This window comes from Marmota flaviventris, chromosome 3 (assembly GCF_047511675.1).
Source record: "Marmota flaviventris isolate mMarFla1 chromosome 3, mMarFla1.hap1, whole genome shotgun sequence".
NCBI classification, from domain to species: Eukaryota; Metazoa; Chordata; class Mammalia; order Rodentia; family Sciuridae; genus Marmota; species Marmota flaviventris.
Genome location: NC_092500.1, coordinates 80,080,502 through 80,103,762, shown reverse-complemented (window position 1 = coordinate 80,103,762; position 23,261 = coordinate 80,080,502).

The following is a 23,261-nucleotide window of genomic DNA, read 5'->3' as shown; positions in this document are numbered from 1 at the left end:
GGACATACATAGGCTGAAGGTGAAAGGTTGGGAAAAATCATATCACTCATATGGACTTCGGAAACAAGCAGGAGTGTCCATACTCATATCAAATAAAATAGATTTCAAGCCAAAGTTAATCAAAAGAGATAAAGAGGGACACTACATACTGCTTAAGGGAACCATACACCAACAAGACATAACAATCATAAATATTTATGCCCCAAACAATGGTGCAGCTACATTCGTCAAACAAACTCTTCTCAAGTTCAAGAGTCTAATAGACCACCATACCATAATCATGGGAGACTTCAACACACCTCTCTCGCCACTGGACAGATCTTCCAAACAAAAGTTGAATAAGGAAACTATAGAACTCAATAACACTATTAATAACCTAGACCTAATTGACATATATAGAATATACCACCCAACATCAAGCAGTTACACTTTTTTCTCAGCAGCACATGGATCCTTCTCAAAAATAGATCATATATTATGTCACAGGGCAACTCTTAGACAATATAAAGGAGTAGAGATAATACCATGCATCTTATCTGATCATAATGGAATGAAACTGAAAATCAACGATAAAAGAAGGAAGGAAAAAGCATACATCACTTGGAGAATGAACAATAGGTTACTGAATGATCAATGGGTTATAGAAGACATCAAGAAGGAAATCAAAAAATTCTTAGAGATAAATGAAAACACAGACACAACATATCGGAATCTATGGGACACATTGAAAGCAGTTCTAAGAGGAAAATTCATTGCGTGGAGTTCATTCCTTAAAAAAAGAAAAAACCAACAAATAAATGATCTCATACTTCATCTCAAAATCCTTGAAAATGAAGAGCAAAACAACAGCAAAAGAAGTAGAAGGCAAGAAATAATTAAAATCAGAGCTGAAATTAATGAAATCGAAACAAAAGAAACAATTGAAAAAATTGACAAAACTAAAAGTTGGTTCTTTGAAAAAATAAACAAAATCGACAGACCCTTAGCGATGCTAGCTAAGAGAAGAAGAGAGAGAACTCAAATTACTAGCATACGGGATGAAAAAGGCAATATCACAACAGACACTTCAGAAATACAGAAGATAATCAAAAACTATTTTGAATCCTTATACTCCAATAAATTAGAAGATAGTGAAGGCATAGATAAATTTCTTAAGTCATATGATCTGCCCAGATTGAGTCAGGAGGATATAGAAAACCTAAACAGACCAATATCAATTGAGGAAATAGAAGAAACCATAAAAAGACTACCAACTAAGAAAAGCCCGGGTCCAGATGGGTATACAGCAGAATTTTACAAAACCTTTAAAGAAGAACTAATACCAATACTTTTCAAGCTACTTCAGGAAATAGAAAAGGAGGGAGAACTTCCAAATTCATTCTATGAGGCCAACATCACCCTGATACCTAAACCAGACAAAGACACTTCAAAGAAAGAAAACTACAGACCAATATCTCTAATGAACCTAGATGCAAAAATCCTCAATAAAATTCTGGCGAATCGGATACAAAAACATATCAAAAAAATTGTACACCATGATCAAGTAGGATTCATCCCTGGGATGCAAGGCTGGTTCAATATACGGAAATCAATAAATGTTATTCACCACATCAATAGACTTAAAAATAAGAACCATATGATCATCTCGATAGATGCGGAAAAAGCATTTGACAAAGTACAGCATCCCTTTATGTTCAAAACTCTAGAAAGACTAGGGATAACAGGAACATACCTCAATATTGTAAAAGCAATCTATGCTAAGCCTCAGGCTAGCATCATTCTGAATGGAGAAAAACTGAAGGCATTCCCTCTAAAATCTGGAACTAGACAGGGATGCCCTCTCTCTCCACTTCTGTTCAACATAGTTCTCGAAACACTGGCCAGAGCAATTAGACAGACGAAAGAAATTAAAGGCATAAAAATAGGAAAAGAAGAACTTAAATTATCACTATTTGCAGATGATATGATTCTATACCTAGCAGACCCAAAAGGCTCTACAAAGAAACTATTAGAGCTAATAAATGAATTCAGCAAAGTGGCAGGATATAAAATCAACACACATAAATCAAAGGCATTCCTGTATATCAGCAACAAATCCTCTGAATTGGAAATGAGGACAACCACTCCATTCAAAATATCTTCAAAAAAAATAAAATACTTGGGAATCAACCTAACAAAAGAGGTGAAAGACTTATACAATGAAAACTACAGAACCCTAAAGAGAGAAATAGAAGAAGATCTTAGAAGATGGAAAAATATACCCTGTTCATGGATAGGCAGAACTAACATCATCAAAATGGCGATATTACCAAAAGTTCTCTATAGGTTTAATGCAATGCCAATCAAAATCCCAACGGCATTTCTTGTAGAAATAGAGAAAGCAATCATGAAATTCATATGGAAAAATAAAAGACCCAGAATAGCAAAAACAATGCTAAGCAGGAAGTGTGAATCAGGCGGTATAGCGATACCAGACTTCAAACTATACTACAGAGCAATAGTAACAAAAACAGCATGGTACTGGTACCAAAACAGGCGGGTGGACCAATGGTACAGAATAGAGGACACAGAAACCAATCCACAAAACTACAACTATCTTATATTTGATAAAGGGGCTAAAAGCATGCAATGGAGGAAGGATAGCATCTTCAACAAATGGTGCTGGGAAAACTGGAAATCCATATGCAACAAAATGAAACTGAATCCCTTTCTCTCGCCATGCACAAAAGTGAATTCAAAATGGATCAAGGAGCTTGATATCAAATCAGAGACGCGCTGTCTGATAGAAGAAAAAGTTGGCTACGATCTACAGTCGGTGGGGTCGGGCTCCAAATTCCTCAATAGGACACCCATAGCACAAAAGTTAATAACTAGAATCAACAAATGGGACTTACTCAAACTAAAAAGTTTTTTCTCAGCAAAAGAAACAATAAGAGAGGTAAATAGGGAGCCTACACCCTGGGAACAAATCTTTACTCCTCACACTTCAGATAGAGCCCTAATATCCAGAGTATACAAAGAACTCAAAAAATTAGACAATAAGAAAACAAACAACCCAATCAACAAATGGGCCAAGGACCTGAACAGACACTTCTCAGAGGAGGACATACAGTCAATCAACAAGTACATGAAAAAATGCTCAACATCTCTAGCTGTCAGAGAAATGCAAATCAAAACCACCCTAAGATACCATCTCACTCCAGTAAGATTGTCAGCCATTAGGAAGTCAAACAACAACAAGTGCTGGCGAGGATGTGGGGAAAAGGGTACACTTGTACATTGCTGGTGGGACTGCAGATTGGTGCAGCCAATTTGGAAAGCAGTATGGAGATTTCTTGGAAAGCTGGGAATGGAGCCACCATTTGACCCAGCTATTCCCCTTCTTGGTCTATTCCCTAAAGACCTAAAAAGAGCATGCTACAGGGACACTGCTACATCGATGTTCATAGCAGCACAGTTCACAATAGCAAGACGGTGGAACCAACCTAGATGCCCTTCAATAGACGAATGGATAAAAAAAATGTGGCATTTATACACAATGGAGTATTACTCTGCATTTAAAAATGACAAAATCATAGAATTTACAGGGAAATGGATGGCATTAGAGCAGATTATGCTAAGTGAAGCTAGCCAATCCCTAAAAAACAAATGCCAAATGTCTTCTTTGATATAAGGAGAGTAACTAAGAACAGTGTAGGGACGAAGAACAGGAGAAGAAGATTAACATTTAACAGGGATGAGAGGTGGGAGGGAAAGGGAGAGAGAAGGGAAATTGCATGGTAATGGAAGGAGACCCTCAGGGTTATACAGTGGAGGAGGTAGAGAGAGAGGAGGGGAGGGGAGGGGAGAGGTGGGGAGGGGGGAGGGTGGAGGATGGGAAAGGCAGCAGAGCACAACAGACACTAGTATGGCAATTTGTAAATCAATGGATGTGTAACTGATGTGATTCTGCAATCTGTGTATGGGGTGAAGGTGGGAGTTCATAACCCACTTGAATCAAAGTGTGGAATATGATATGTCAAGAAATTTGTAATGTTTTGAACAACCCACAATAAAAAATTTAAAAAAAAAAAAAAAACAAATGGCTTAAAAATGAAAAAAAAAAAAAAAAGAACCATATGATCATCTTGATAGATGCGGAAAAAGCATTCGACAAAGTACAGCATCCCTTCATGTTCAAAACTCTAGAAAAACTAGGGATAACAGGAACATACCTCAATATTGTAAAAGCTATCTATGCTAAGCCTCAGGCTAGCATCATTCTGAATGGAGAAAAATTGAAGGCATTCCCTCTAAAATGTGGAACAAGACAGGGATGCCCTCTCTCACCACTTCTGTTCAACATAGTTCTCGAAACACTGGCCAGAGCAATTAGACAGACGAAAGAAATTAAAGGCATAAAAATAGGAAAAGAAGAACTTAAATTATCACTATTTGCAGATGACATGATTCTATACCTAGCAGACCCAAAAAGGTCTAGAAAGAAACTATTATAGCTAATAAATGAATTCAGCAAAGTGGCAGGATATAAAATCAACACGCATAAATCAAAGGCATTCCTGTATATCAGGGACAAATCCTCTGAAATGGAAATGAGGACAACCACTCCATTCACAATATCCTCAAAAAAAATAAAATACTTGGGAATCAACCTAACAAAAGAGGTGAAAGACTTATACAATGAAAACTACAGAACCCTAAAGAGAGAAATAGAAGATCTCAGAAGATGGAAAAATATACCCTGTTCATGGATAGGCAGAACCAACATCATCAAAATGGCGATATTACCAAAAGTTCTCTATAGGTTTAATGCAATGCCAATCAAAATCCCAATGGCAATTCTTGTAGAAATAGATAAAGCAATCATGAAATTCATATGGAAAAATAAAAGACCCAGAATAGCAAAAACAACTCTAAGCAGGAAGTGTGAATCAGGCGGAATAGCAATACCAGACTTCAAACTATATTACAGAGCAATAGAAACAAAAACAGCATGGTAATGGTACCAAAACAGGCGGGTGGACCAATGGTACAGAATAGAGGACACAGAAACCAATCCACAAAACTACAACTATCTTATATTTGATAAAGGGGCTAAAAGCATGCAATGGAGGAAGGATAGCATCTTCAACAAATGGTGCTGGGAAAACTGGAAATCCATATGCAACAAAATGAAACTGAATCCCTTTCTCTCGCCATGCACAAAAGTTAACTCAAAATGGATCAAGGAGCTTGATATCAAATCAGAGACATGGCATATGATAGAAGAAAAATTTGGCTACGATCTACATACTGTGGGGTTGGGCTCCAAATTCCTCAATAGGACACCCATAGCACAAGAGTTAATAACTAGAATCAACAAATGGGACTTACTCAAACTAAAAAGTTTTTTCTCAGCAAAAGAAACAATAAGAAAGGTAAATAGGGAGCCTACATCCTGGGAACAAATCTTTACTCCTCACACTTCAGATAGAGCCCTAATATCCAGAGTATACAAAGAACTCAAAAAATTAAACAATAAGATAACAAATAACCCAATCAACAAATGGGCCAAGGACCTGAACAGACACTTCTCAGAGGAGGACATACAATCAATCAACAAGTACATGAAAAAATGCTCACCATCTCTAGCAGTCAGAGAAATGCAAATAAAAACCACCCTAAGATACCATCTCACTCCAGTAAGATTGTCAGCCATTATGAAGTCAAACAACAACAAGTGCTGGTGAGGATGTGGGGAAAAGGGTACACTTGTACATTGCTGGTGGGACTGCAAATTGGTGCAGCCAATTTGGAAAGCAGTATGGAGATTTCTTGGAAAGCTGGGAATGGAACCACCATTTGACCCAGCTATTCCCCTTCTCGGTCTATTCCCTAAAGACCTAAAAAGACCATACTACAGGGACACTGCTACATCGATGTTCATAGCAGCACAATTCACAATAGCAAGACTGTGGAACCATCCTTGATGCCCTTCAATAGATGAATGGATAAAAAATAATGTGGCATTTATACACAATGGAGTATTACTCTGCATTAAAAAATGATAAAATCATAGAATTTGCAGGGAAATGGATGGCATTAGAGCAGATTATGCTAAGTGAAGCTAGCCAATCCCTAAAAAACAAATGCCAAATGTCTTCTTTGATATAAGGAGAGTAACCAAGAACAGAGTTGGGAGGAAGAGCATGAGAAGAAGATTAACATTAAACAGGGATGAGAGGTGGGAGGGAAAGGGAGAGAGAAGGGAAATTGCATGGAAATGGAAGGAGACCATCATTGTTATACAAAATTACATACAAGAGGAAGTGAGGGGAAAGGGAAAAAAACAAGGGGGAGAAATGAATTACAGTAGATGGGGTAGAGAGAGAAGAGGGGAGGGGAGTGGAGGGGAGGGGAGGGAAGGGGGGATAGTAGAGGATAGGAAAGGCAGCAGAATACAACAGACACTAGTATGGCATTATGTAAATCAGTGGATGTGTAACCAATGTGATTCTTCAATCTGTATATGGGGTAAAAATGGGAGTTCATAACCCACTTGAATCAAAATGTGAAATTGATATGTCAAGAACTATGTAATGTTTTGAACAACCAACAATAAAATTTTTTTAAAAATAAAATAAAATAAAAAAATACTTTAATGTAGAATCTAGTAGTAAAAAATAAAACAATTTATTTAGAACTTAAAAAAATGTCTTACATGGAAAATAGGGTTCAAATAACATGCCAACCTTGATTTACCATCAGCACCTGCTGTATTTAGGATGATTCTGAGGTCAAGCAAGAGAGAAATGCCAAAATCATCAATATATTCACTCAAACATCTATCAATCATTAATTATGATTGAATAAAGAAAATCTCAGAGAGGAAATTCCCCCAGGGAGCAGGATAAGCAAGTGGGAGGGGTTGGAATCCAGCAGGTGCCTGTGAACTGGGGAGGAGAGAAGCACATCCAGGCCATCCCAGCACTCTGCTGAGTGCCACACTGATGCAGGGCTCAGAAAAGTGTCACCCAACTCCAGTGTTTCTTAGTCACCTCAAGGCTTCTGGACTCTGTGTCATCATCTGCCCTCCCACAGATGGCCCATTACTGTTCTCTGCAGAGTGATTCATAGTCAGAGTGAGCATCCTAGGAAACTGCCTTCACACAAAAAATCTGTTCCCTGGCTCAAAACATTCAATAACTCCTCAACCCCAGGAGACACATTTTTTTTCCTCCTAGTCTTAGTCTTTCTTTTTTTCAGTGATTTATATGATCATCTACTATATATATATATATAAAACCTCAGAGTCTCTGCCGCAGTCTGACTTTGGGACTGTTGAGCAGATTTTTCTCTCAGTCTTCTGTGTGCCTCCTTATAAATGATTCTCTTTCCTTTCCGAATACTACCTCGGAAGGCTTAGTGCAATTTAACTCTTCTTTTTCCTCTTTTTCTGGAGGAAACGGGGCAGTGAGGAACTTTCTTCTTAAGAAAGTTTGAGAAACCTACTTCCATCCAGTTTAAAACCCAGTTTGCAGCTTTAGAGTTGGGTATCTTCCAGAGGCTCTGCCATGCCCCACGAAGGATATTCCAGCTCTGGGGCTATTCTGGGATGGGACAGAGGACAGGATCAAAGGGCAGGGCCAGTGGAGTTCAAAGGAAGAAAATGGTGGGTAAAGAAGGGGAAGAATTCTGGGACTGGATGTGTCATGGGGCAGGAGAGGCATGAACAAACTGTGAGAGATTAATAAAAGTAATTTGCACATAAAGAGTTGTAGGGGCTTGACACAAGAAGGCATTCTTTTTTAAAACCTGGGAATTGTAGAGAACCTGTAAAATTCTAGGAGACCTTTTAATTTGGCAAAGAAGATTGAGCCAATATTACCCAATGGGGTCCCTATTCTTCCCCATCTCTTTTTGCACAAGCGCCCAGTCAGTACAAGGCCTCTTGCTTGTTTCTTCTAGTCATTCCAGAGGGCCACTTAACTTTGGACAAGTCACTCCAGCTCCAAGGGTTCCAATTTACTCAGGGGTAAAATGAATGAAATGGATAGTTGCTGGCTAAGATCCCTTCTACTTCAGTGAATGGATTTTTCAGGACTGGTGTCCCCTGTCAGATCCCCAGAATGCTAGTGTAGATTTCATGATGAGCCGGGAGTCAGGCCCCTCCACATTGGAGGTTTCCCTGGTGGTGCTGGGGAGGAGAGCTGTCTCGAGTTCTAGGTCAAAAGTCTTGAGGCTGTAGGGGAAGGAGGCTGAGGAGTGGCAATGACAAGCACTGGCTAAGTCTGAAGCCAGGCTCTGCCACTGACCAGCTATGGAAGCTCACCTGGCCAAGCCTCCTGTAACACAGAGTATGACATCATCACAGTGGCCCACACATGGAGCACTGAATGTCTCACAGCTGTTTTCAGTCTGTCCCTACAATCACCATCAACACCATCATCATGACATCGTCACAGCATAAATCCGGGAATACAATAAGGGCCCCAGCTCCATTTGTAGAACTACTAGGCTTATTTTTTAAAAAAAAAAAGGAAAGAAGTCCAGAGGACGGTCTTTATTGAGTCTACATATTTCAAGGTGCAGACATGATGGGAATCTATGTGTGATGCTCATAAAGATGAATCATCCCCATGCCCGGCCTTCATCCTCCACCCCAGGTGTCAAGAATCCTCTTTAAAGTCTTGTCACAATGCCAATGCTAATAACATACTTTCAAGTTTTTAATGCTTAAGCATAATTGAGAAGACAGGACATTCAAATATGACAGAAGGGCAGAATCATAACATAAAACTGCTCTGTTAAAACTGAATGTTTAGTGGAGAGCGTGCTCTGCATACATGAGGCCCTGGGTTCAATTCGCAGCATGCGCACATGCACACACACACACACACACACACACACACACACATACACTCACTCCTGAATATCAAGGAAAATAAAGAATTGGAAAATTCAATAACTTACTTTAAAATGGGCATTGAATTTGTCATCTTAGTGTGCAGGCTACAGAAGGAAAACAGTAGGAGTATTATCAAAAGAGTGAGGAAATTGAGAAAAAATAGGCAGGAAAGAAAAATGAATCGTTTCTTTTGTTGTCATAAGATCTCTTCCTACAGGCTTCTCCAGGCCCATCAGTGATGAGGACTGGAACAAAATGAACACCTGCAACTTTTTATTCAGCAGTTGCCTGAAAGTCAAAGACCCTAAATAAAATCTTTGTCAAAGCCTTCCTTTTTTGTTGATATTGATGTTACCTGTGAAATTATTCTTTTCCTTCTGGGCTCAATCTTGTACTAATCCCTCTTCCAATGGTTATGTGTAATAAAAAGTCTGGTACCTGAAGCATTGTACCTACTTCTCTTTTCTTTGCCTTCCTAGGATAAATACATTTTAAGGACCAAAAGAGTATCTTACCCAACCTTCCTCTCTTCTGTGTATTCTTACTCCTTAAAGAATCATTGAAGTTTTGGGTGGAAGAATTGGATAATCATGTTGTAGAAAAATCAACAGCAGCTTTTTGTTTTGTTTCAGTTTCTTGCTTTTCACTCTTTTATTAATCTATTTTTTTTACTCATTATGACTCTCAATAAGATTTCATGATTTGAATTATTATTTCACTGTGCCAAAAATAATTGCTACATTTTCAAGGTACAGGGGGATTTTCAAGTCAAAGTTATTTTTCTTAGTGCTGTATTTTTACAAAAGAAACTTATTACTGCATATCTTGCCATAATTTTGGAGTTTTGAAAACTTTTATAAAGTCAAAAGACATTTTTGTAATACTAGAGCCATTTCATCCTTCCTATTTCTATTAAGAACATGGATATCTATTTAAGGAACTCAACTTTTCGGTCCTAAGAAAATCATGGGAAGTGTAATTAGGGATAAAAGCTGATAATGCCAGTTCACTACTCAGAAAGCCTTTTGGAAAGTTCTTAATAGACCAGTGAATCATGTGACTGGTAGCCAAATCCTTGGTGTTTCCATGTAGCCCTAAGTGCACAGCCTGAAGTGCCTTAGAAGCAGAAGCAAATATGATGCTCACAACTCCTGGGGAGAAAGCATGACCAACAACCATTCCAGAAATCATTAGTGAAACCAAGTTGCCTAGTACATAGGAGAGCAAACTCTGGGTGGTGCTTATCCTGGATTCTTCAGATGACTTATTCAGTCATTTAATGTGTTTCTTTTCACACTTTGAAACATTTGTTAAAAACAGAGTCTCTACCTTTCTTCCTGAAATCTTATTAAAAAGAATTAGGTAGTGATTTAAGAGAGTTCCAAAATTAAGGTGCTAAAATGTTGCTCTGCTTAAATGTCAGGTCATATTATCCTTAAAGAAAGTGGGACAGTAAGACAATTGACCCTCTTTCTGTTCCCAAAATCCTAGCTAAGCCTAGGGAACAAAGAGAGCAAGCCTGGGCCAGAATGTTCACATACACATTACCCTGAAGGACACTGGCTTTCTCTTAGGCACACTGGGAACTAGGGCAAGTTAGCATCATCTGCAGGGAGCTGCTTTCTTGCATGTACACCAGGATGGTGGCTCCCTAGGATGCTGGTCGTACAAACTAACCAAGCAAGGCAATGCTGATGATGTCACTGCATCTACAGCTAACATTTAAAACCCTCCTCTCAAAGGTGACTGGGGCAGAATGAGGGCACTGTGGAAAGGATATCTGTCACTTGTTCAGCAGATCACCACTGGACAAGATGCCTTGAGGGAGAGGAGGCACTCTTACTAAAGCACAGTGAGGGAGGGAGGTACTATCTGTTCAGTCTATCACCACTAAACCTTCCCCATAAACATCCCTCGAAAGGCCTTATGTCTCATACACCATTTCCAGGTATTTTCTTTGGTCTCTCAGCAACCTAACCCACTGTTCTGGCACAGCTGGACTGTGGACCTGACCTGGGTGCACTCCAGTATCCTTGTGTCAAAACTGTGCTTCAGTCTCCCCTCACCACCTGGGCCTCATCGTGGTCTTCATTGTTGATAGAAAAGTCATACTGTTAGTCACTCAGGCCAAAATATCTGACTTTTTTCTCTCAAACATTATATCCAATCCATCACTAAACATTGTTAATTCTACCATGAAAATGTCCCAACTGTGTTCATTTCTCACTACCCGCCTGGTCTAAGACATTGCATCATCTCCTAATTCACCCTCCTGCTTCTAACCTTTCATTGTCTCCCAGTCTATTCTCAGCACAGCAGACAGAATAACACGTCAGATGGTGTCACTCCTTTGCTTACAGACCTCCAGAAACTTCTGGTTTCTCTCAGAGTACAAAGGCAAACAAGATCAAATGTGGGCAGGTCGACTCCCTCACGCCATCCTCTTTCCCATGATGCTGGTCTCCTTGCTGGCCACTGGACACAGCAAGTGCAGTCCTACCTAGGGCCTTCACTTGGCCCTTCTGCTGGAATGCTGTCCCCATGACCAGTTCCTCCTCCAGGTGTTTGCTGAGTTACCCCCTTTGCAGGGTGCTGATCACTCTGTGTATGATTGCAAACTCCCCACTTTTATTTTGGGTTCCCCCATCATGCCCAACGTTTCCTGAAATTCTCATCACATTTTTAACATGCTACATAATTTACTTATTTGTCATAGCTCTTAAAACTCCTCTCCCAATCCCAGCTAGCTCGTGGAGATAGGGATTTGTTTGTTTGTTTGTATTTTTCTATTTGGTTCATTGATGTCCTAGAGAGACTCAAATAGTGTCTGGCATCTACATGGTACATTTGTCAAATGAATGAATATCAATGGCCCTATATTACTAAGAGAACCATTGCCATGGATGGGGAAGATAACTTCTAAAAGGACTCACACCCTATAGTCAAGGGGATCCTATCTAATTATGATACTTAACATGGTCTTTTTTGGAATGTAGTCATATTTTCACATCTACATCAATATTTTTTGTCTTTGGGAGCAGAAATAATGCCTGCCCAAGATCCCTTCACTCTTTACATATAGTAGGGTTTGTTGAACCAAAACAAAGTTTTTGAAAATGAAACCAAAAAAATTAACAGGTAACCCTGTTTTGTACTACACACACATTTATCTTTAAATTTGGCCCTCTAAAAAATAATTAATGAAATAAAGTTGATCTGAAAAAAAATAAATTTAGTCACAAAAAGCTATTACTAAGATATAACTATGTATACTTACATAAATTAATTTCACTGGATCAGTAAAAAGAAAGAGAAAACCAGAGAGGAGCGAGGGCATGACTTCCCAAGTAGGGTGGGTAAGTTTCTGGCTTCTGTCTTTAATCAGTCTAGTCACAAGAGAGAGCAGATGAGAGGTGTGAAGTTGCCTTCTCAAGCAATCTCACTTCCTGTGCACCTTCACGGTGTGAGCACCCTGCCTTGGTGAACAGAATTCTAGTGTTTAAAGGTATGTATTTTCCATACAAGGTGACCTCGATACAAATCTGACTACCTCGTACTAAATTGAAGAAACAGCAATTTGTCCCAGTTTTGAAGCACAAGTTCTCTATGTTTGGCTTCTTGAAATATGGTATGTCACTCCCCAACATGGAGCCATTTTAAAGGATTTTCAATATTTTGTGATTTCAAACATTTTGTGATTTTTGCTGTATTGACAAACTTTAGAACCTAACCCTCATAGGACTCCACCGTCATCTCCAAGGACCATGGCCCCACCTCATCCCTTGGTATCCACAATGGACTGGTTCCAGGATTCCCCTCAGATATGAAATGCTCCAATTCCTTACATAAAATGATGTTGTATTCGCATATAACCTACACACATCTTCCCATATACTTAAAATTATCTCTAGATTACTTATAATACCTAATGCAAGGTGAACACTGTGTAAAAGTTGCTATAGAGCATCATTTAGGAAATAACAAAAACAAAATGTCTATATATGCTCAATACAGACACCTTTTTTATCTTTGATTGATTGAATCTATCAATGAAGAATCCACTGATATAGAGGACCAACCATTCTTAGAATGCCATAGTGCCTAGAGACTACAAACATGAGTCCAGTGTATTAAATATATCTTAGGTTTTATCCTCCAAAAAGGAGAAAGTGGTGGATGTAGTAATAAGGTTCTCTAAATGAATGATGATTTCTTATGATGAATGTGGTGACCCTCTGATCTCATCTCCACTGAGATAGAAGGACAAAAAAAAAAAAAAAAAAAAAAAAAGTTTAAACTATTGCAAAAGGGATGCATTAATATACGAAAGATTTGCCAGATACTGAGATAGACTCTAGAGTTTTCTTCTTTGGAAACTTCTTTTTAATCTCATTCTGCCTGTAGTGTTTTATTACCAACATTTCTCAAAATGCGCTTTAACATTCATTGTATGGCACACTAATAGAGTTTACTCAAAAAGGGGATTCTGTCATCAAATGCATTTCAGAATCATTTGAGAAGTGTTGACTTAGACATTAAAAAAGTGGGAGGATAATTTTTTTTTTTTGAGAGAGAGAGAGAGAGAGAGAGAATTTTTTTAACATTTAGTTTTAGTTTTCGGTGGACACAACATCTTTATTTTATTTTTATGTGGTGCTGAGGATGGAACCCAGCGCCCCGCGCATGCCAGGCAAGCACGCTACTGCTTGAGCCACATCCCCAGCCCCGGGAGGATAAATTTAACATGCACTATTTATTAGAATCTGTCCACCTTGCCTGATCCTTACCTTCAAGGAAACAAAAACAACAAAAATCTCCATGGGATTATCCCGGCAACAATACCATCATGCAAATTAGGATTCCTTATGAACCTTTTAATTTAAAATTAGAGAAAATTTCTAACCAGTCAGCATTAACAATAAGATAAGAACCAGAAAGAGAGTCATAGAACTTTCACCTGGATTCTAGAGGGTAGAAACATTGCTTATCATTACCAATGGCAGAGGCTAGAATTAGAATTGTCATGTTGGGTTTTGTCCCAGGAACAAGCTCATCTGTGAAAATTTGCCACAGAATAAGGCACAGTGCAAGCCACACACTTGGGCAAGCACTTGGAGAGGGCATTTCACCCTCGAGATCTTATTTATATGGTAACTGACAGTTTTCCCCATGTGAAACCCAAGTGATATCTTATATAACTCTTAACAAATTCATATTTTTCTTTGTTTTTCTACTCAGTTTTCAAGCTCACCAGTGAATCTTTTGGGAGCAGAAGCAGTGTCATTCGACAGATGTCAGGAGGAAAAAATGAGGCACAAAAGTAAATAGGAAAGGACAAAACTACAGAATGAGACATTACACAGTCTGCACGACACTTTGCTTTAAAATGCATCAGCGCCTGCATTGCCTTGCATTCACGTGAGGTTAATTTTAATCCGTATCTACGGGAGGTGGGTTAGCATTTAAAGGACCTTACTCCGGAGTCATTGCTCTCTCGAGGGACCTCCAGCAGCACTTCCAGTGTTGTCATAATCCATACCAGAGGTGTATTCTTCAGCTTGGGATTTGTTAGAAAATACTGTTAACTGGTAAAATAAATGATGGCCAAGGCAGTTACCCAGAAAGATCGTACAGACACCATCATCTTTGACTGGAAGAGATCTAAAACTCTGCAAATCCAGCTCTGTTTGGGCTTCAGCTTCACAAAGGCTCTGAGCCCAACAAGACTAGAAGAAGGTTGTTCTGCCTCAGGGCAGTGTTACTTTATCCTCCGAGGGAGTCTTCCTCTCCAGGTTGGGGAGAAGAGTCATAGACCCAGCAGGGACTTCCCTGAACTTGTAGGAACAGATGGTGTAAAACTCACTTGGTACTTGCCTGGCAATAAATATTTCTACTTCCAGCTGCATTTTATTCAAGACGTGCTTTCCATATTACATCCCATCTGGATCTAGATACTAGGGACCACCAGTGTTTACAAAGGACGTGGCAATCTTTAAAGCAGCCAAATTGGCTTAGGTTAATTTCCAACATCAGGATTCCAATATTTGGTATTAAAAAGTGACCCAAATAAGAGGAATAGTTTTAAATTGGGCTTCCTGAAATCACTGGAAAATTCTCATTATTCAAATTTTCCACAGTCCATTTTGACATTAATTACTTTTTTGGTAGACTCCGATCATCTAATGATAGATACTCTATCAAGAAAGATAGGGGATTTACTTAACAAAACAAAACAAAACAAAAAAAACCCTTGTTTTTTTTTTTTTTTTTGTAATAATTGAATGCCAAATGTTGCTGGAAAACCAGTTTTACATTTTGCTCAGGCCAAATACATTTGTTTCTAGCATCTTGAAGGAATTTTTAAGGAAAAAAAATTATTCTCAAGTAATAATAATTGTTTTGAGTTCTTTACCATATTTTCAAGCATCATATGTATCATACGAAATTTCCTGTCTTGATACATTTTAAAATTTAGGTTAATACTATTGCATGGAAAGCATTCCCTTTATAAAGGCATCTTTCGTGTCTTCATGCATGTTGTAAATGTCTACTGCAAATTGAAATAGAATACATTTTAAAACACAAGGCTTCTTTTTCTATACACTGATCCTTTTTGTTAGTTACAGTTGCCGTTTTAAGTGATAAAGATATGCTGTTTGAAAGCACGTTTAATTATGGAGAAAGCAAGCTATTCTTTCAGGTGAGTTATCTAGGAAAGCAGCTTTTTAAAAACACCTCTTAAGAAGCAAAATAATCCATCATGTTTTTATCACCATATGTCCCAGAAGTAAGAAATTGGGTCTTGTCCAAAGAGATGCAACATATTTTGTTATAGTAGATATTTTGCTTTGCATGAATACAATATGGATAGCAGGAATCAAATCTACTATTAATAGTAGTTCCTCCAGAGGCTGTTATACAAATAAATCTTTTTCTTCCTCTTTAGCTGCTAAAAGAAAAACTTACTGGATTTATTGTTACTTTCATGTGGCATGAAGTAGTTTGGAAATTCTCACCATATTTGTTTGATAAAGCATGATGAGCATTTGGCCACCTCAGGAAATGCAATTCTAAAATATCTGGACCTTCACCATGAAAGTAAAACCCAAGATTATTTTTGGTTCCTTTTCTTTATTGGTTTCAAATTATAGAGCAAAGGCACCATCTTCTATAGAACTGAAACAGAAGTTTCAGTTACAGATTCATTTGTGAATATCATTGTTTTCAAAATTAGCTTGGAATTTGGAGAGTTCACCATGATCTCAAGTGTGATAATTCTTAAATAAAGCAGAACACAGGCTGACTTCCTGTCTTTTCAGATCTGTACTCCCAGTTCGAAGTAAGGAGCAAGGACTCCACAGGTGCCAATCAACCATGGATGATAGAAAAAAAGAGAGAGAGACATTATGTCTTGTGATTTAATAAATACTCTGATTTTAACCTGCCTTCACCTGTCATCAGCATTTCTTGGGGGAAATAAAAAAGTTTGACCTTGGAAAAGCAAGTTTTGAATTAGCTAAAACTGGAGTGTCTGAGTCTATTTTTGTCTCCCAGGTGTTCAGTTTCCCCATTTAAATTTTATCAGTGAATTTTAGAGCTCATGAAAGTCATGAAATGAATCACAAGCTTGTACAATGCTTGTACAAGAGCTTGTACAGAGCCAAGTACAATGCTCTGCTCTTAAGAACCTGAAACAGCCATTTTCCATCCCAGTTCAGCTTTACCCTACTGCTTTGGGAGTAGAGGAAGATTTAGAGCATCCTCCATTCTTGTCCACAGTCAAGGTGCAGGTGCGGCCTGTGTTCATGTCAGGAGAGGGTCAGAACAGCCCCTGTCCTGCCCTGCAACACAGTGTGGCAGCAGTCTAGAACTAAACCAGGGACCCAGCCAAAGACACAAACATGACAGAAATGACTCTGCTTATAGAATAAGCTTTTAACTTTTCTTATCTGTAAAACTAGCCCAAGACCTCGTGCCTCTGTATGGTAATCTGGGCCTTCTCTTTGGATGCATCTGTGTCTGCCAGTATCTGTGCTACTTCCTTTCGAAGCTCAGCTGAAAGGAGAAAGGGGAAGAGAGAGCAAGGAGCTGCACTCCAGCTCTGTATCTGAACTTCATCTGTGTGACTAATTGCATGAGAAAGGCTACTGTTCTTCCAGTAGAGGCTCAGATGTGTGGCAGTGCCGACCATGCTCTGGTCACCTTGGAGACTGTCACAGGAGTGTCCAGAGGAAAGATTTACCTCTTTGCAGCTTAGAAGGATGCTGTTCTGTATCTTCCCAAGGCAGGAAAAGAAAACCAAGCCCAGTAATACCTGCCACAGGGAATGTATTAATATTCCAGCTCTTGTTTCCACGACTTTGGTTTGCGCCAGGATAGGTCAGATCAACACCTATTTTCTTAAGTGATCATCCAATTAAAGAACAAAAAAGTAATTTTCCTGAAGTCACACAGTTAGTCATAAGTATATTAATTCATGCCATTAGTAGTTGTATTATTAGCTTTTTTAATTTTAATTTCTATTCCCACTCCTTGGGTAATTATGAATAAATCCATTTCTGCTTGACTCTTTTTCTAAAAATTAGTTTCTTTGGAAATTATACCATTTCCTTTGCAAAACATCCCCCAAATCCCTGTTTCTAGTGCTTGATTTTCCCCGAGTTTCATCTAAAACTGTTTGGCTGAAATAAACCATACATTGTCTAGCAAATTTTGTCATATCTGTGAATCCAAGATCCAAAATTAGGCTATCCCAGTTTTTCTTGCCCTGGGAAATTCATTTGATTCCTAGTTTTTAAATATATATATATATATATATATTTCCCCCCTAACTTCCCAATATTCTACTTGGCAAACTGATTTACATTTTATAGAAATATCTTCTTAAATATTTTATTTCTATCTGAGCTGATTCGAGAGGAGGGAAGAAAATTAATAGTATGGACAATTGAAGTTTGTTAGAGTCATTTGTGAATATCGTTGTTTTCAAAATTAGCTTGGAATTTGGAGAGTTCACCATGATCTCAAGTGTGATAATTCTTAAATAAAGCAGAACACAGGCTGACTTCCTGTCTTTTCAGATCTGCACTCCCAGTTCAAAGTAGGGAGCAAGGACTTCACAGGTGGAAGCTTATGGGGGTACATATGGAAAGCCTCACAACTAAGATATAACTGTAAGAGTTGGAGAATCTCAGTGGTCCCAGCCTCCCAGATGCATTATGAGCCTGAACCTTACTGGTCTCGTTCTACAGTTGAGACACCTTGAGAATTAAATGGCTAAGGTGTCTGCCCAAGACGACTCTGGGCCACATCGCGAGTGTGGACATTGACTCTGGACCTGAGGCTTTTCTTTCTGCACCTGTGGAATCCTTCAGTAGTTCCCCATTGCCTCTAGGTAAAGGTCAACTTCATAGCAAGAAGCCCCTCGTGATGCCCAGCCTGCCATTCTTCCCTTGCACTTTGTATTCCAGATGGAGGGGACGGCTCTTAAGTACATGATGTGGCATTTGGTACCTTCCTGTCTTGTATATTCACACCTTCCACCTAGAAAACTCATCTTGCCACCTCCCTTGGGTTTTCTTTTGTGTAAATATTTATTCATTTTTCAAGCCCATGTTATCACCTCCACCAGAAAGCCCTCTGTACTCTCACCCATTCTCCTACATGGTTTTCTCTCTTGTCCAAAGCGTTTGTTGATTGACTTATTCAACAGGTATTTCTGAGTACCTGCTGAGCACAAGGTAAACAGAAGTCAAATACCAGTGAATCCTACACTCATGGAGCTTACAGCTATTAGGGAAGGTGGAAAACTAATATTGAAGACAGCAGACCCAGAGTTGCATGTATGGTTACAACTGGGATGACTGTCACGATGAAAACAGTGGCTTGCTTGGCTCCTGAAAAACCTGGTGCAGGAAATGAGAAACCTACATATTGTGATTTTCCAATTTGCACTTCAGTCTTCTAAGGGAGGCTGGGTTCTCCTTGACTCTGCCCATCTCTGTGTCCCTGGCTTTATGAGCACCCTGGGAAGACTTCCCACACCAGGGACTCAGTGAATGAGGAGGTGGCAGGGAGGTTGTCCTCTGCTCTCACCTGATCGTGCCTCAAGGATGAAGAGCCTTTAAGCCCAGTGGCTGCTTAGTCTCTTGGAGCTCTGTGGAAGGACCCGAAAGCCCACCAGAGTGAGGAAGGAGGCTTTGGTCAGGCAGAAGGTGTGATCCTTGGATGCGAAGGTGGTGCCTCTTTCAGGTCCTCTGTGAGAGGTGTCCCCCAATAACCTCGATGAGTGGCAGGGAAGCAACTCATTGGGGAAATACCACCCAGGGACAGGAACAATGACTTGATCTAAGAGTGTTTATACCCACGTGTTTCATTCTTTTTTTTTAATTTTTTTATTGTTGGTTGTTCAAAACATTACATAGTTCTTGATATATCATATTTCACACTTTGATTCAAGTGGGTTATGAACACGTGTTTCATTCTTATTTCTTAGGATTAATTAACAGAATGTGCTCTATTCTCTTAAGGAAATTCTTTGAGAAAATGCACAAATGTTTTTGTAAGATGTATTTTAACTTGCTGAGTGTAGCAGCCATGCTTGTGATCCCAGCTACTTGGGAGGCTAAGGCATGAGAATCCAAGTTCAAGGACAGCCTGGACAACTTAGTAAGGCCCTGTCTCAAAATAAATATTTTTTAAAAGGGGGCTTGGGATTTAGCTCATGGGTAACACGTCCCCAGTACCACACGCACACAAACATATATTTAAACTTTTGGAGAGAGTCGAAAGAAGTAATTAACCATCTCTAAAAATTAAAAATGCACCTATAAAAAGAAAATATCAATGAGATATTCAATTATAGGCTTAAGGTCAAGAAGGAACAGACTATAAAACATTTACTCACGGAGGTTTATTTTCAGTGTTAGCAGGAAATACCTGTTCTTGATGTCACAGGAGTCTTCTGAATATGTTTATTCTTTTTTTAATTACATACTTTAAGTTCTCAAATTGAAATGTAATTTTTATACCCAAAATATAATCTAAATTGCAAAATATTTTGCAACTTTTAATTAAATAAATTTGTTCTTTTTTCATTTTTACTATGTCATAAAAATATGTTTTTATTCCTCCTTTTGAATTGAAGACTTGTTATGCATGCCATTGTTTTCTTCTAATTCTAAAGGATGAAAAATGAGATAATTACTTACAGACTATTAATTATTTAAGGGAAACTGTCCAAATCATATGGAATCACTCTTAAGTTTTATTACTGTTTGTTTTAGTCAGTAACTAACAAAGGTTTTAAATAAAATCCAGATGACAAATAACCCAAGATGTTTAAAAACTTTTAAAGTATTTGTGTTTATGCTAGAGTCCTATTTCTATTTTTAAAATTTGTTTTTATTCTTTTATTACTACTAGTAGTAATAGGCTATTTTAAGTATTTATAAGAAAATTTGAGATTGTAATATAGAAGTTTGTTTTCATATTAAACTTCTTTTTAAAAGAAAAAATACCATTTAGCATATGTAAGCCTATTTTAAATAGACCTACGTTCAAGTCCTTTTATATTGTATACACATAAGGAAATACAAATTATTTTTTAGTGTACATTATAACATGCTATAAGTGATAATCAGGAACCTTTATTATTATATGAAAGAAAAACTGTACAAACTAATACATATTGTATCAGAGAAAAGTGCTTTCTCAGTTTGATGAATTATTGTAATTTTTATTTTTAAAAAATTTCATGGAACAAAAACTTGAGTACTAGCTTAATTTGAGAGGTGCTAAGAAACTCTACAGGGTTGCAGGTACAGCTCAGCTGTAAAGCACTTGCCTACTGTGCACCAGGCCCTGGGTTCAAACCCAGCGCTGCAGAAAAAAAAATTATGTATATATATGTATATGTATATGTGTGTATATATATATATATATATATATATACACACATACACACACACACACACACACACACACATACCCTAAAAAACAAGTAAGAAACTCTTATGCTCAAATGATCCTTTCATTGTTGTCCCAAATCTTATATCATTTCCTTTATGCCAAACTTTGCTTCTCCTGGTGGGTGCCATTGCTCTTGTAAATGCATCCTGGCTTTGAGATGACATAATTAAACTCCCTCTGGTGCCTGTGTGCTGCCGTCCACCCAGCAGCTTTCTGCCCGGACCGTTCCAAGGTGCCAGCAGGGACAAGGAATCTGAAAAGGGCCAGAAACAAGAAGCAGGGTTGCTGCAGGGCCTGCCCAGGGGAAGGAACAGCGGTCAGGGACCACACTGTGCCCTCAGACATTTCTAGAGGCAGATGTGTGTGGCTCCTGTGAGGGATTGATTGGACAGGCCAGCTGTCCCAACCTGGGGCTTTTGTGTGATAAACTCAGCTCGCTGGTCAGAAGGTTCAAATGCTTGGTTTATTCACTCCTTCACTGAGAACTGAAATTGGAAGAGATGGTTAACTGCTGACCTAAGTGGAATTAAACCAAAATTGATTTGTCCTTCACTATTGTGTGTTTCAGAGACTGGAGCACAAGGAAGTTTTAATGGGCTTGTTGTTCCTGGTGTTCCCGTTCATTCCAGCCAGCAATCTCCTCTTCAGGGTGGGTTTTGTGGTGATGGAGATTCCTTTACACACCAAGGTAATTATTGCAGCATTTTACTCTTTACCAGCCCCATCCTCCTGCCCTCTGCCACCAATAACAAAGGTTCCAGAGAGACCATCCTTGGGGTAATGAGAGGTCCTCATGGAGCTCAGACTTGATCACCTCATCCTTGAAGCAGCCACACAGAAGGCTGGGCGAGACCAAGCTAGTGACATTCACTCTAGTTCCCAGTGGTTCACCTCCCACTGCAACTTCACAGTTAAACTGGAATACTGACTTCAGTACTTTCAGGATGTTAGTTGCTTAGCACACCATCTTGTCTTAAACACTGACATTTTATTTAACATATTTATAGTAATTTTCAAAAAATATTTGGTGACTTGTATAAGATAATTATGTTAAGTAGCATAATAGTAATTAACTTCTTCTAATCTTCTTTCTTTCACTTTTTTAAATTTAAAAATGAGAACAATCTCAAAAAAATTTGTCCTAAAAAATTGGTTTAAAAATTATAAAAGACATTCAGATATTTGTACATACACAATGTCACTTAGCTCTGAACATTTGAACTGTGCTGGAACTGTTATCTTGTCTTATTCAAATATCATCATTTCACAGCCTGGAAATCATCCTAAATCGGGGACAGGAGTCTTGGTTCTGTGTATTGGTCTTGTGTCCTGGAGCAACACCATGAAGCTACTGTGGGCCATATTTTTTTGTTTGTTCTTGTTATTGTTTATTTGTTTTAGAATTAGGGCATTTAAATAAACAAGTCTAAAATAAGTCTATAAAATTATTTTAAAAATGTTATGTAAGAATGATCATCTTCTAAAAGGCAGCTGCCATAACCCAAAATATTATTTTAAAAATAAAAATGTAAGGACTGAAGGTATATATCAGTGGTAGAGTACTTGCCTAGCACATGCAAAGCTCTGGGTTTGATCCCTGGCATTGCAATATAAATAAATAATAAGAAAAATAGAAATTTTAATGGTTTTGAAAAGCTAATGATAAAAATGACCAAAACCATACATTTAATTAATTAGAATTGAATTCAAAATTGTTGCTTCCCCCAAGAACCAAGTATTTTATAGCTTTCTTGAAACATTTCAGGGTAATGTCTTCAACTGATTAAGGGTGGGATTAGCCTATACTTACAAGATCCCAGAGGGGAAAAAAATATTCTACCAGAAGACTTCTAAAGCTAATAAACAATTTTCATTAAAGTAGCAGGATACAATGAACACACATAAATGAACACACATAAATCAACTGCTCTCCTGTACTCCAATGATGCAGCTGCTGAAAAAGAAATTAGGAAAACTATCCCATTTACAGTACCCACAAAGATATTTGGGAATTAATCTAAAGACCATGTCAAGGACCTCTACAATGAAAATTATAGAACACTAAAAAAAGAAATTGAAGAAGACCTTAGAAGATGTAATGACCTCTCATGTTCTTGGATAAACAGGATTAATCTTCTTAAAATGGCCATACTACCAAAAGTATTCTACAGCTTCAATATAATCATCATCAAATTACCAATGACATTCTTCACAGAACTAAAGAAAGCAATTCTAAATTCATTTGGAAAAAATGAAAGACCTAGAATAGCTAAAGCATTCGTGAGCAAAAAGAATAATGCTGAAGGCATCACAATACCAGACCTTAAATTAGACTACAGAGCTATAGTAACAAAAACAGCATGGTACTGGCACCAAAACAGACATGAACATCAATGGAATAGAA